The sequence below is a fragment of the Saccostrea cucullata genome, unplaced genomic scaffold, assembly GCF_032062105.1.
Source record: "Saccostrea cucullata isolate Sc308-1 unplaced genomic scaffold, CSIRO_AGI_Scuc_v1 ctg10703, whole genome shotgun sequence".
Taxonomy (NCBI): domain Eukaryota; kingdom Metazoa; phylum Mollusca; class Bivalvia; order Ostreida; family Ostreidae; genus Saccostrea; species Saccostrea cuccullata.
Window position 1 is genome coordinate 8219 of NW_026923827.1, and position 13004 is coordinate 21222.

At 33.0% G+C, this 13004-nt stretch overlaps 2 non-coding genes and 1 pseudogene across 2 annotated transcripts; all 3 read left to right on the forward strand.

The window, feature by feature from the left end:
* Positions 1–2249: 2249 nt before the first annotated feature.
* On the forward strand, positions 2250–2323 carry Trnat-ggu (transfer RNA threonine (anticodon GGU)). The gene has a single exon. It is a non-coding gene; the product is annotated as a tRNA-Thr (tRNA).
* Positions 2324–2493: 170 nt separating this feature from the next.
* Positions 2494–2567, forward strand: Trnat-ggu (transfer RNA threonine (anticodon GGU)). The gene has a single exon. It is a non-coding gene; the product is annotated as a tRNA-Thr (tRNA).
* A 5323-nt stretch (positions 2568–7890) lies between these two features.
* On the forward strand, positions 7891–12433 carry LOC134264992 (uncharacterized; annotated as a pseudogene).
* The last annotated feature ends 571 nt before the right edge of the window (positions 12434–13004 follow it).

Here is a 13004-nt window from a genome sequence, read left to right on the forward strand (position 1 = left end):
AGTGCACTTTTTGTGTGCAATCAATATACAGTTTTTTTTTTCAATGGGTGGCTCTGTAGCCCTCCGGTCTGTTAATAATTATTTTTTCGGAGAGCTACAGTTCTGCAGCTAGGGTCAAGGGAACATATATAATTTATTCATAATTATTTTTTTTTCTAACACACAAAAACTCTCTCACCCACAAGATATTTGAGCTTCCCCAGCATCTTCAAAAATTATATTTATTTCTTATATATCATTGATATTCTATAATCAAAACATATTTAAACGTATTTAAAATGAATTCTGTAATTGTAAATTACGAGAATGGAGATCGGTGTGTGAATTCCCCGCACAAGTCACAAAAGCGGGGGTTAGAGTCAGAGGAATCTCGGATTATAGCTTATATATGCATAGAGTTAAAAATTTAAAAAATGCATTTAATTTATTTGTAAACAAACAAAAAGTTTATTACCTTTTTTTAATTTATATTGCCCAACATCACAATTTGTATGAAATTATAAACAATTTATGAGCTTTTTTACATTTTGACTGGTTTCATTCGCACCCACTCTTACTGACTTACATACAGTCTCATTCTTTAGATTAAGAAAATAATAACAAAATGGTTTGGGAAAGATCAATAATTCATATATCTTATTACAATTTTACTTAGAACATATATTTACTACTCTGTATAGATTTATATTGATAAATCTCTTTATGAAAAACAAACAGTATATAATATTCTTATAATAAGCTTACTTGAAATATGTTTTTCCACAAAGACCATTCTTTTTCAAATTTATCTATGTGGAAATTTTTGAAAGCTATACATTTCTCAATATTATGTTTCAATTTAATTAAGAAATAAACAACGTTATTCAGTGAACATGGCGTTATGAATAGCAATTGCTCTGCTGGCATATTCCATGATGCGCGCTTAAAGCGCATCATGGAAAATATGCCAGCAGAGCACTTGCTATTCATAATGCCATGTTCACTGAATAATCGTTGTTTATTACTTATATTTGCATTCTTTGATTTTTTAAAGAATATCAGAGGAAATCCTGACTTACATCATGTACATGAGGACGCGGCTCACTTGTCTTTAATGAAAAACATACAGCTTTGAAATCATTACACTTGATCAATGATCCTTTTCTCTAAAGAATCACAAACAATTTATAAAGTATTGCCCTCTCAAACAGTTATCTGGATACAAGCAGGGCCGTCATCACATTCTCTTAATTTTTGTTTTGATGCAGTTGTGACGTCATCGATCAACGTTATTGAAACCCTCTGACAAAAATCAATAATTTAACACTGTAATGAAAAATGAAGATGCTTTTATAATGATTATTATTCCAGAATGCTTTTCTATGATTTTTTTTTTTAGCTTTTCATAATTATTTTTAATAGCTGAAATCATTCTTGATATACTAGTTAAAGAAATTTCCTCTTTCTGAGTGTTATTACCCGAGTGTGAAGAGTTATCTTTCTTTGTACAAATATATATGATATGAAAAAATAAAAATATGGCAGTTATCTATAACTTTAAAAAGTTTTATTTTACAATTAAATACACTGACCAAAATTAAATTTTTAAAGATATAAATCAGCAATTTTAAATAGTCTGAATTTCTTTTTTTCCAAAAAATATTATTATAAACTTATTTTTAGTGCTTTTACGAAACACTTCATATATATACTTCTCAATATGGTATATCTGTGTAGTAGAACTTGTTCTACACGAGTGAGCTAGAGCAATTGCACTCATAGCAGAAGCAGTTGCGACTATAGTCCTATGAACGCAGTTGCTGGCTGCAGGTTCATAGTGGGAGACAGCAATAGATATGCAAATATTGTGATTTAATAAGCCCAAAAGATTTGGAATTTTATCTTGCATTAAACATGTAAAAATGTATTGTTTTGCATATAATATTATAAAATTTTTGACTCTGTTGTTATATGTCATTGGTATTTCACCTAGAATAACATTTTCAACATTAAAACCAACTCTTTTTTATTGTTTTGTAAATATGTAAACTGAGGCTGGTCCATAGAGGTAAAACTTTTTCACAACCAATGAAGCATGTTTAATAGTTTCTACTTCTTGTTTACAAAAAGTACAAATATCTGAATTCTTTATCTTATTTTTTTTAAATAAGAGTTAACAGGTAGAATTCTATGTAAAATTCTAAATTGTAAAAATTTATTACCTAGTGTCACCAGGTTCACAGGTGCGTGAAAGTCAGTCAATATATCGGGTCTCAATAGCTCAGTTGGTTAGAGCGCTGGCACGGTACGCCAGAGGCCCTGGGTTCGAGTCCCGGTTGAGACTTGATTTTTCACCACCTGTGACATTTGGCGCCCAACGTACAAAACCCACTATTTCCTTGGAACATGCCTCACAGCATTTCCTTAACTCGTAGAATTCGAGGACGAATTTCTACAAAGAGGGGGAATATGTCACCGGGTTCACAGGTGCGTGAAAGTCAGTCAATATATCGGGTCTCAATAGCTCAGTTGGTTAGAGCGCTGGCACGGTACGCCAGAGGCCCTGGGTTCGAGTCCCGGTTGAGACTTGATTTTTCACCACCTGTGACACCTAGTATCTCGGCTCTACATCCTGTTAGTCTGTGCACACGTTGGGCTTGATCCTTCATCAGTGCTACTAGTGGAGAACACACGATAACTTTCCCAACTCGATCAGCTGATTCCGTCAGTGCCTGTCTTGTTAATATGGACAACTGATACGGAAGACTCTTCCCAAAACCCGTGGGCAATACACCAACGCAGTCTTTCTTCTGTAGGATCAACTCCAGTATTTCTTTCTGTTCATGTTTTAACGAGATGTTTAATTGTTGTTGTATATTTACAATCGCTCGATCGATGTCACTGTCAGCCATTTTTAAACACCTTCCTAACGACTGAAGATTGCTACGATTTGATTGGCTAATTTTTAAATGAATATTCACGTCATAAAGTTCACGTGAACATGACCCCAGGTCGGGTTATGTCAGATCTTCTTACGCAGAGTGTATACGGCGCGGATCTAAGAAGTCTGATTTTAATTAGATTGTCCCAAACGGCCTATTACATGTATATCCCATTTGGGCGAGTGGTCCCAACCTGTTGAAAATCTGAATATTTGTAAAAATGTTATTTTCGGTTCTGTGTGTCATAATGTATTATTCAATTTGTCAGCACATGCAGCCATTTATGTTATGATAATAAACATAGAAAATTTACAACTTAATGCTTATAACATAGTCCATGTTTTAAAAAAATATTGGGCTGCTTTCGGCTGACCGACTTGCTAAAAATGACCCCACTCAAAAACTGAATTTTGTTTGCCTCTAGGAAGCAATTAATGTACTCTGGAAAACATAATTTTTAAAATTAGCAGTAAAATTGAATTTTTCTAGAAAAAAAATAATTTTCTCACCTTCCTACCTACCCAATATTTTTAGACCGAGTTGGGAGAGGGCAACTAAACATTCTTAAAACTTGGCCTTATGAAAAACATTTATTTAAAAATGTAAAGATTTGTGTCATTGATGGAAAAAAAGGCAATGAAATGGTGTATACTGGGGAATCATCATTGTTCATAGTGCACCAATGTGGTGGAATTTGTGGGTCACCCTTTTCCTAGCTGCACATCTGTAGCGTTATGGTTTTATATATTTGTCTTTGACCATAACGCTACAGATCCCGTAATGCAAAAAAAGGTGCGATTTATGGCGCAATATTTTTTATGCACTTTTGGGGAGAATTTCTCCACTTTACGGTGCCGTTTTTCGGTACCTGGAGTTATATAAGGAAAAAAACTGCTGGATTGCTGAAAAAATTTTTTCAAGCGAGTTTACATATATTGCCTGTAGAGACAACTATAAAGGGTTGGGAGGTGGATAAAATTTACATATTGGCTTCTGAATGTGCCTAGAATTAGGGAGTGATGGTTGTTGATTGCCTGATGCTGGAAAGTGGAGAAATTCTGGAGAAAGGGGAGAACTCCCCTGATTTTCAAATCAAAGCGCTAGCAGATTTTGATTTTCAGCAAAATTATTGAAGAGTACTGCAGAATCATCATTGTTCGTAGGGGACCAATGTTCGTGGCTCGTATTTTGTTAATATATAATGTTTTGACCTTTATTTTGATTTTGAGCTTGTTCTTGAGAAGCATTCTTATTTTTGACAAGTAAGATTATAAGAAGGTCAAGTTACCATAAATTTATAGACACAGGAAACTTTTCCTCCATTTAAGGCCATAATAAATAAATTGCTAGATTCTCATCCGAATTATTTTCAAAAATTGAGGCAGGCGGGCGGCTTTTATTTTAATTTTTTCAATTTTGCAGATTTTTTATTGACCTGGGGCACGTTTTACACAAGGACTTTTGACTTAAGACCAAATATAATTTTTTATATAACTTTTTAATGAACTTTATATCAAGAATTATTTAAAAATTCTCATGGGGAGTGTGGTAAGATATTTTTACACAAGCAATTTCAAAGAGAATTATTAATTGTGCAAAGTTTTACAATCATTTGAAGTTTTTGGTCTGAGTCGTAAGTTCTTTTGTAAAACGGGCCCCTGGTCAATTGGTGTATTTTTATCTGAATAAAAGTCATAGTAAAGATTCAATTATCTCTTACTTCACATCATCACCAATCTTTTTCAACCAATGACTCTTGTTTAAAATATATACGCATTTACGAGGGCTGTTCGAAAATTATTGAGACACTGTGTATATTTTGCTTTCGAATGAACGTGTTTTGGTGAAACTTTGCATATACGTTTGAAATACACTTAGAATTAATAAAAGCAAAAAATATATTTTACAAATGTAAAATATTTCTTGTACAATGGTATATAAATGCGTCAATAGTAGGGGTACCCGGAGCAGTCACAAAATCAGATATTGAAATATGTATCACCAACATTCTAACTTTTCGTAGACCCATAATAAGAGCGAAAATAATTCAGTTTATGTGTAAAATTTTTCAGCTTCATTTCAAATTAATGTTGTGCAACTTTATTAGAATTTTGATCAGGAATACGGAGATCATAAAAAAATTAAGCGCAGTAGAGAAATCTGCTAAGAACGCAAAATTGGATTCTAACGTCAAGGGCGGAGCATCCAACATACTGAAAATTTTATGAACCGCAATGTAGAACTCTTTTCCAGACTGAACGCCCTGCTAAAAGAATAACAACGAAAGAAAAATAATGTGTCAGGGTTTGTTATTTCATTGGGTATACATTTTTTTTACAATTAATTCAACCAGAGTAAAATCAAAAGATCCTTACGACTATCAGTTATTACGTACGATATTAATATCGTTACGTTTTTGATACCGTTGACCCACGTTACATGAATTGGCACTGCATGATGCTAAGTCATCCTTTCCCACAAATAAAAATTTTACACTGGGGAAGCAGCAGCAAACATTTTTTTAAAAATAGATTAAAAAAAGAGACTGTTTGATTTTTGTAATGTTATATGTTATAGCAAAGAAGGAAAGGTATTAAACGCTTTCGGATCGTTTTACATGCGAAACGATCTCCGACTGATGTGACGTTAAATGACCTAGTGATGCTGCTCCGGGTCGATAGACATACGCATTTTTAACATTTCACTGAACTTTTACTTATTATCATAGGAATTAGAAATTTTGCGTAAGTGTTTTATTCGTTCTTTATAAAATGTTGATGAATTTTCATGAAATTATCTCCGTCCTTTATGGAGTAAATGTACCGGTAATTGTCTCAATAATTTCTGAACAGCCCTTAATTGTATTACAGCAATTAATTACCATCTTTTCAGCTGTCAAAATCATGTTGACTTTCACAGGATTTAAAACTAAAGTAGAATATGGTAGATGAATACTGATCCTGATCAGAATTAAGAGGAAGAAAAACAGAAATTTTAAAAAAATCAAGGCGGGGGTAAAATATTGTGTGGGCGGGGATGAGAATCTAGGAATATTTTTATTATGGCCTAAGATGATATCCGAAGAAGAGTAAACTGAAAGAAAAAAAGTTTTCATTGATATACAGGGTGATCCAAAATATCTGATACTACTTTGACTTTCAATATCTTTGTTAATAATTGTTCTACATATTTCATTTATACATCATTTTAAACTGCTAATTCTACCATTTTAATAAATATGAAAATATGGGAAAATGTTGACGTTGTCATGACAATATGACGTCATAAATCTGTTATTGTTTATTTTGCATTGATATGTCAAATCAGAGAGCTGTAGAAATGGTCCAATTTTATTTTGAGACACATTCACCCTTAACAGGGATTTGTATAATGAGAAAATGTTATCAGTTGGGCAGGAAGGTTACAAAACTGCAGGTTAATAAGTTAGTAAAGAAATTTCAAAAGACTGGATCAGTAAAAGGTGTTCGTTTGAAAAACATTTGAATGCCCCTGACAATCAGAACTGTTGAATTGGTTGCAGTTGTTGAAGAACTGATAACGCAAACGCCACAAAAGTCAGTGAGAAGTGTTATGAAAAATCTAGGAAACATGCCCAAGGTCTATACAGAACTTTACGGCATTACTTAAACTTTTTCCTTGTACAGTGCCTATGAAACATGTATGTTTCCAACAAGATGGAGCAACCCCACACAAATCAGAACAAGTTCTTGGATGGTAATAGAAAAACTTTCGGTAACCAACTGATTTCATTCAGAACGAACTGTGTTTGGCTACCACATATTTCTGATTCAAGTCCACAGAAATTTTTTTTTCTGTGGGGATTTTCAAAAGACAAGGTGTATACTCCAAAGCCAAACACCCTGGAGGATCTGAAATCAGAAATTACCCGAGAAATTCGGAAAATTAAACCAGAAATTTGATCAATAACTTTAAGAAAAGACTTGAACTCGTGATTGAACAAAGTGGACGTCACGTAGAGCATGTGCTGTAAATAGCAGCATTATTTTTGGGACTGTATTATTATTTAAAAGAATGTGTATAAAATCTGTGGCATGTGTTGTATAAAATGTTATAACATATGTCAAAATTTAAAATATTTAAATGAAGAATTTCCTAAAATTTTAAAGAATTACTATCACTTGAAATGGTATCAGATATTTTGGATCACCCTGTACATGTAGCAAGTTTAGCTAGAGTAAACAACAATATCTAAGAAAATCTTGATCGGTAAATTCAAAATCTAACATTTTTTGTATTACTTGCATTGTATTACACTTATTACAATATCATCTTACATTGATAATTGATGGCACAAGCTTTTGTGTGCTTAAAAGTAATTATGCCAAGTGCATAGTCTTTTTATTCAACATGTTTAAAGAAATCGATTTTAATCAAAATCTCTGATTCTTTCTTCCAAAATGGAGATCGTTGTCACCTTTACTAGAATATTCCTGGTTACTAAAATGCTTTGAAATCAGTGTTTCTTTTTGAATAAAAATCAAACACTGAGTTAACCTCAATTTAGATCATTATGTAAATTGTACTTGTATTATTCAACCTGCTGTAGTACACAGTATTTTCATCGTGTAATGCTTATCTACAATTGCTAATGTAGCATCCTCGGGTAGTGTAGAATAAGTGTGGATTTTAACATACTTTAGTGGTGGTATTGTATATATAGGTAATTTTTTTATATTTGAATTTCTAACAGCTGGATAGTACATAAATTTTTTTATCAATTATTTAATTTATTTGTTTTGTAGAAACTATGGCTGTCTTTGAGATTGAGCAAAGAAAAGTTGAATTTAGTTATTTGAAATCTATCCATAAATGGAACTTAACATCAGTGGAAATGTCCCTATTGAAGCACTTTTGTCAAAGGGAATTTGAAGAATTAAAAAGTTCAAAATTGGTACATATACATGACATTACTGTAAATTACATTAAAATGGATTTAAGGTTATCAGAGGGACAGGTAAATAAAGTGAAGGATTGCATAGCTGGGATTGAAGAGAAACTTTCTAAACTTTGGTCAGTTGTTATAAAAGATTCAGACACTATTTCTAAACTTAGGAAGTTGAAAATCTGGGAGTCAAAGAATTCCTATTTTTGGGTGATAGATGAAAGAATTAAACTCCACTTATTCTGTGATAGCTTTGAGATATTAAAAATTAAACTTAAAGGATTTGGGATAGAAACTTGGATGCAAGAACCAAAGGGTTCAGAAAATTTGTCCAAGTCGGAAAGCATGCCACTTGCCAGTGCACCAGGAGCAGTATCCATAAGTCCAAAGAGGGCTAGAAGTTCATATTCAACACAAATAGGGGGGAATCCTGCTACACATCATTCAGGCCTAAAAAGTTACACAGTCTTTTTTGGGCCTATTAAGGTACAAGTTTATCAAAAGTCAATATTAGACGTTCAAGTGGATGCGATTGTCAATGCTGCAAATGAGAGGATGGAACATATTGCAGGAATAGCAGCTGCCATTTCATATGAAGCTGGAATTGACTTTAACAATGACTGTCAAAGACAGTTGTCTGTTCGTGGCAGTGCATTAAATCCATCTGATGTACTAGTGACAGATCCAGGCAAACTGAGAAATAAATATAAATGTATTCTCAATGCAGTTGGTCCAAAATGGGATGATTATCCAAAGAAAGCAATTTGTTTAAAAGAATTAAAAGACACAATGAAAAATATCTTGAAGGCTGCAAGTAAGAAATACTGTTTTACAGTGGCCATGCCAGGCATAAGTTCAGGTAAGGAAATGATGCACATCATTAAAAAAATGTATTCTATGGACATCGTGTAGATGGATAATATTTACAATTTTTATAAAACATATTTATTGAAAAGACACATTCTGCTAATAAGATACTGGATTTTCTGACAATGTTTAATGTTGAATATTTTATAAACAGTAACTGCTAGTTAGATTTCAATGAGGCGGTTTTAAGATTTATAAGGTATACAGCAATATGTAGTCTATTCTTATATCCATTTAGGTATTTTCAAAGTTCCACTAGAGTTGTGTGCAAAGATGTATTTGCTGGGTATCCAAGAGTATGTCAAAGAGGAAGGCATGAAAAGTTTTGTCTCTGAAATTCATTTAGTGGATACAGATGAAACCGTCATCAAGGAAATAATTTCTGCTTGCAGTCAGTTCCAGGGTGATCCAGATTCAATTACCATTGAATCAATTTGTGCAAGATATCCACATCTGATGAAAGATTCTGGATGGCCTTCCCAAGAGCGTTCATCATTGTCAGCCTCTCAGATTTCCAGTAGACGCCAGCATCGGACTTTTGTGGACAGAGGAAGTAATTCTGTTAACAATTCAGACCATACGGCCGTAAATTTACAGCGACGGTCTGGGCATAGCAAAGTAGTGCAGGATCCCGATGAGAGAAAAAAAGGTGTCAAAGATGAAGTGAAGGTTTTTAGATTCCTCAATCAGATGGTTGTGAAAATCTACACAGGTAGCATAGTAAAATTTAGTGGAGATGCCATTATTTGCAGCAGTGATGGTAGCTTTTCAGTGGGGGAGTACTTGCTAGAGCTCTTGAGACAGAAGGTGGAGCAGAATATGCAGCAAATTTTGATAAGATGCGTCCATCAATCAGCTATACGGCTAGTGTGCGAGCAAAGCCAGGTGATATAAAGACTTGTTCTGCAGGAAAGAATTTGTCTGTGCGATTTGTCATCCATGCTGTAATCGATGTGTTGTATGGCTCTTCCGAATCTTCCCTGCATGGTTACCAAACCACAATAAAGACTATTCTAGAAACAATCAACACTTATAATAAAGCAAAAGCTTTTGCAATACCATTAATTGGAGCAGGTTAGTAACTGCAGTTTCATTACTACTAATTATTTAGATCTGACTTTTTGTTCAACATTTATTATATAAATGTTGGAGCTAGAATAATCATAATATTAATGTTATTTTCATTATAATAAGTAACTTAGAAGAGCAGAGACATATTCATTAAGTTCATGTGATTTGATCGTTCCTTGTGGGCTTTAGCTGGTGATTTTTAAAAAAAAAAATGCTACAGCCTTTGTCTGATTTCAATAGTGCTTTACACATTTGTTAACTAAAACTAGAAGATACTGGTAATTCTATGTATTTGGTTTTCAATTTTGATGATCAAAGTTAACACTTTAACTGAAAATTGATGCACCTTTGTGATCATTTAAAAAAACATACCACTCCAGAAAGTTTTTTTTTATTAGTGAGAATATAAAGACTAGGCGCAATTGTAGACTGCATCTAAATATATATTATAATTTTTATCTGAATCAATTTTAAAATTTCAATGAACAAAAAATTAAAATTTTTCCTGTTATTGAAAAAAGCATTGTCAAATTCCCTTTAAATATACTTCTTATGTTTTTAACCCATAGTAATTTAATTATATACTGGTAAACAGAGACTTTACACGATTCAGTGAATGACGTATAATTTGATAAAAAGTTATTATTATCACTTAATGAAATAAAGTTCTCTTTGGAATGAAAGTATTTAATGCATCCATTTTTCTCAAATTATTTAAGTCTCAGCCAGTAGAGCTACAGTTTCAACAGAGACTTTTGGTTTTTGAAGGTAAAATCGAGAACAGTACTGAGGACTTGCGGAAGTGCTGTACAGCATTCTTTCAGGTGATTGACGATTTCTGTTTCCATCACCAGTCTTCCTGTCACATTGCAGAGCTTCATCTGATTAACAAGAATCCAAAAATAACTTCTGCGTTACTGGATGTATTTTCCTGTAATAGCAGTAAACAGACATTTAGCTCTCATGACTCTTATCAAAAGCAGAGAGAGAGAAATGAGAGAACTGAAGATTTTGCTGGGGATCACACAAGAAAAAGACATGCTGGAAGTTTTCATAGACAACTTAGTTGGACAGATTCTCGTTCTGATGAATCTGAAGGGAATAATGGATATGGAATCGGTACTTGATCCCAAACTGGTCCAAGAAGAACCCAGTCCTTGTATACAAAAAGTTTTGATAGTAGGCAAAAACAATTCAAAGAAGACAAAAGTGCATCTATTGAAAGAATTATAGCTCAGAACACAGTCCAAGAAAGCCTTTTTGAAAAGGTAGAAACTGATAAGCAAAAACACTCATCAAAGGCAAGTAATGGAAACTTGGTGATTATTGGTTTAGATGAAGAAGATGAAAACAGTAACTCTAGTGTTGATGAAACAAATGCCAACCCTGGGGATGATGATAAAACCACAACTTGTGTCATCTGTCTGGATGATATCAAAAATGGTCTTAAACTTGCATGTGGTCATGAATTTTGTAAAGGTTGTCTGACTCAGTCGTTTACCAAACACAAAGAGGCCTGTCCTGTGTGCGGGAAGATTTTTGGAGAAATCACTGGAAATCAGCCCCCAGGTGAAATGACGGTAGAAAAGAAAGACGGCCATTGCCAGGATATGAAGGGGTTGGAACAATTGTTGTCAAGTACAAGTTTAATTCAGGAATTCAAGGGGTGAGAAAACATATAAATCATGAAATTGTAGATAAATTGCAGAGAATATTTAATTAACTTGCATATATTCATATACTGTAAGCCAGGTATTATTTCGACATGTTTTATTAACAATTATTTATTTTAGAACCTCTCAGTTATTACTATTTTTCTCAACTTAGGCAGCATATATAACATATTCATGTACAGTAAATTCAAGGTCTTGAAGTGGGAAATTTTTTTTTTTTGAAAATCAATGCTGTTTTACAGTATATATATAGTTTTCTGATTTAGTTACTTAATTAAAAGCAAATATTCTAACTAATGACAGCCAAAAAATATGCTGTTGTATTTGCAGGATAGAACTTCAATTTTAAGCGTTTTTTAAATGGCTATATATATTTTGAAACTTTTTCCCCAACAGCCAGATCATCCTAATCCAGGTCAACCCTATGATGGAACAGAGAGACGAGCATTTGTCCCGGACAACGAGGAGGGAAGAGAAGTTTCTACAACTGCTACAGACGGCGTTCGACATATAAAACTGACCTTCACCATTGGTTATTCCAGAACCACTGGTAAAGACAATGTGGTTACCTGGAATGACATTCATCACAAAACCAAAAGGGACACAGGGGCTCAGAGGTTAGTCAGTTAATTTGGTAGGGATTTATTTATTTATTTGTTGATCTTATTATATCTTTGCTATCGAAAATTACTATTATGGTTAATTACCATACCTTTGACAAATATGTTTCAAAAATGTGTTTTGTTATTATTTTAACATTTTGGTACACCTGTACTCAGGATCAGTCTTATTTTCTAATTTTTAATCCATAAAAACTATACAATATGTTTTTGACATATTCTTCATTAATTATGCTCAATATTGATTTTAAACAGATTTGGATACCCTGATCCCACCTACTTACAAAGAGTTCAAGAGGAACTAGCAGCCAAGGGGGTCACAGACTGAATGAGAGGGACTCCATACAAATATTGAAATATTTTATTCTAGGTTTTAGATTTCTTGCCAAAAGAAAATTTTTATTTAGTTCAATAGGTTATAAAAAATAATTTCTTGGTTCTCAGGTGCCTCATTGACCTTTTTCATTGGTAAATTAAGAAAATAAAACAAATCAACTCCCTCATCATTTTTTGAGGTTTTGTACAATGTTAAAAGCTGGCTCATCATGTTTTGGGGGCAATAAAAAAGTAAATAAAAAATGCCTCCCTCTGTCATCATAAAATTCTTGAAAAAAGGCCTGAGAACCAAGGAATTAACTTTGCATGACCTTAGTTATTCTATATTTTAAAAATTGATGTTTTTATTTTTGTATTATATATTCTGGAATGATAAAGAAAAGAAAGATTTGGGTATTTTGAATAGAATGTCAAAACAATGTTTTATACTTTAATTTTAATCTTTAGGGCAAAATGTGCTGTGATAAAAAAAAAATAAGCAGAATTTTGCTTTATGGATTATAGAAGTAGAAATGTGCTGTTACTGCAGTTGTATTGTCCTATTCATAGGCTATAGTAATATTTACATTCACTGTCATTTTCTTCGTGAAAT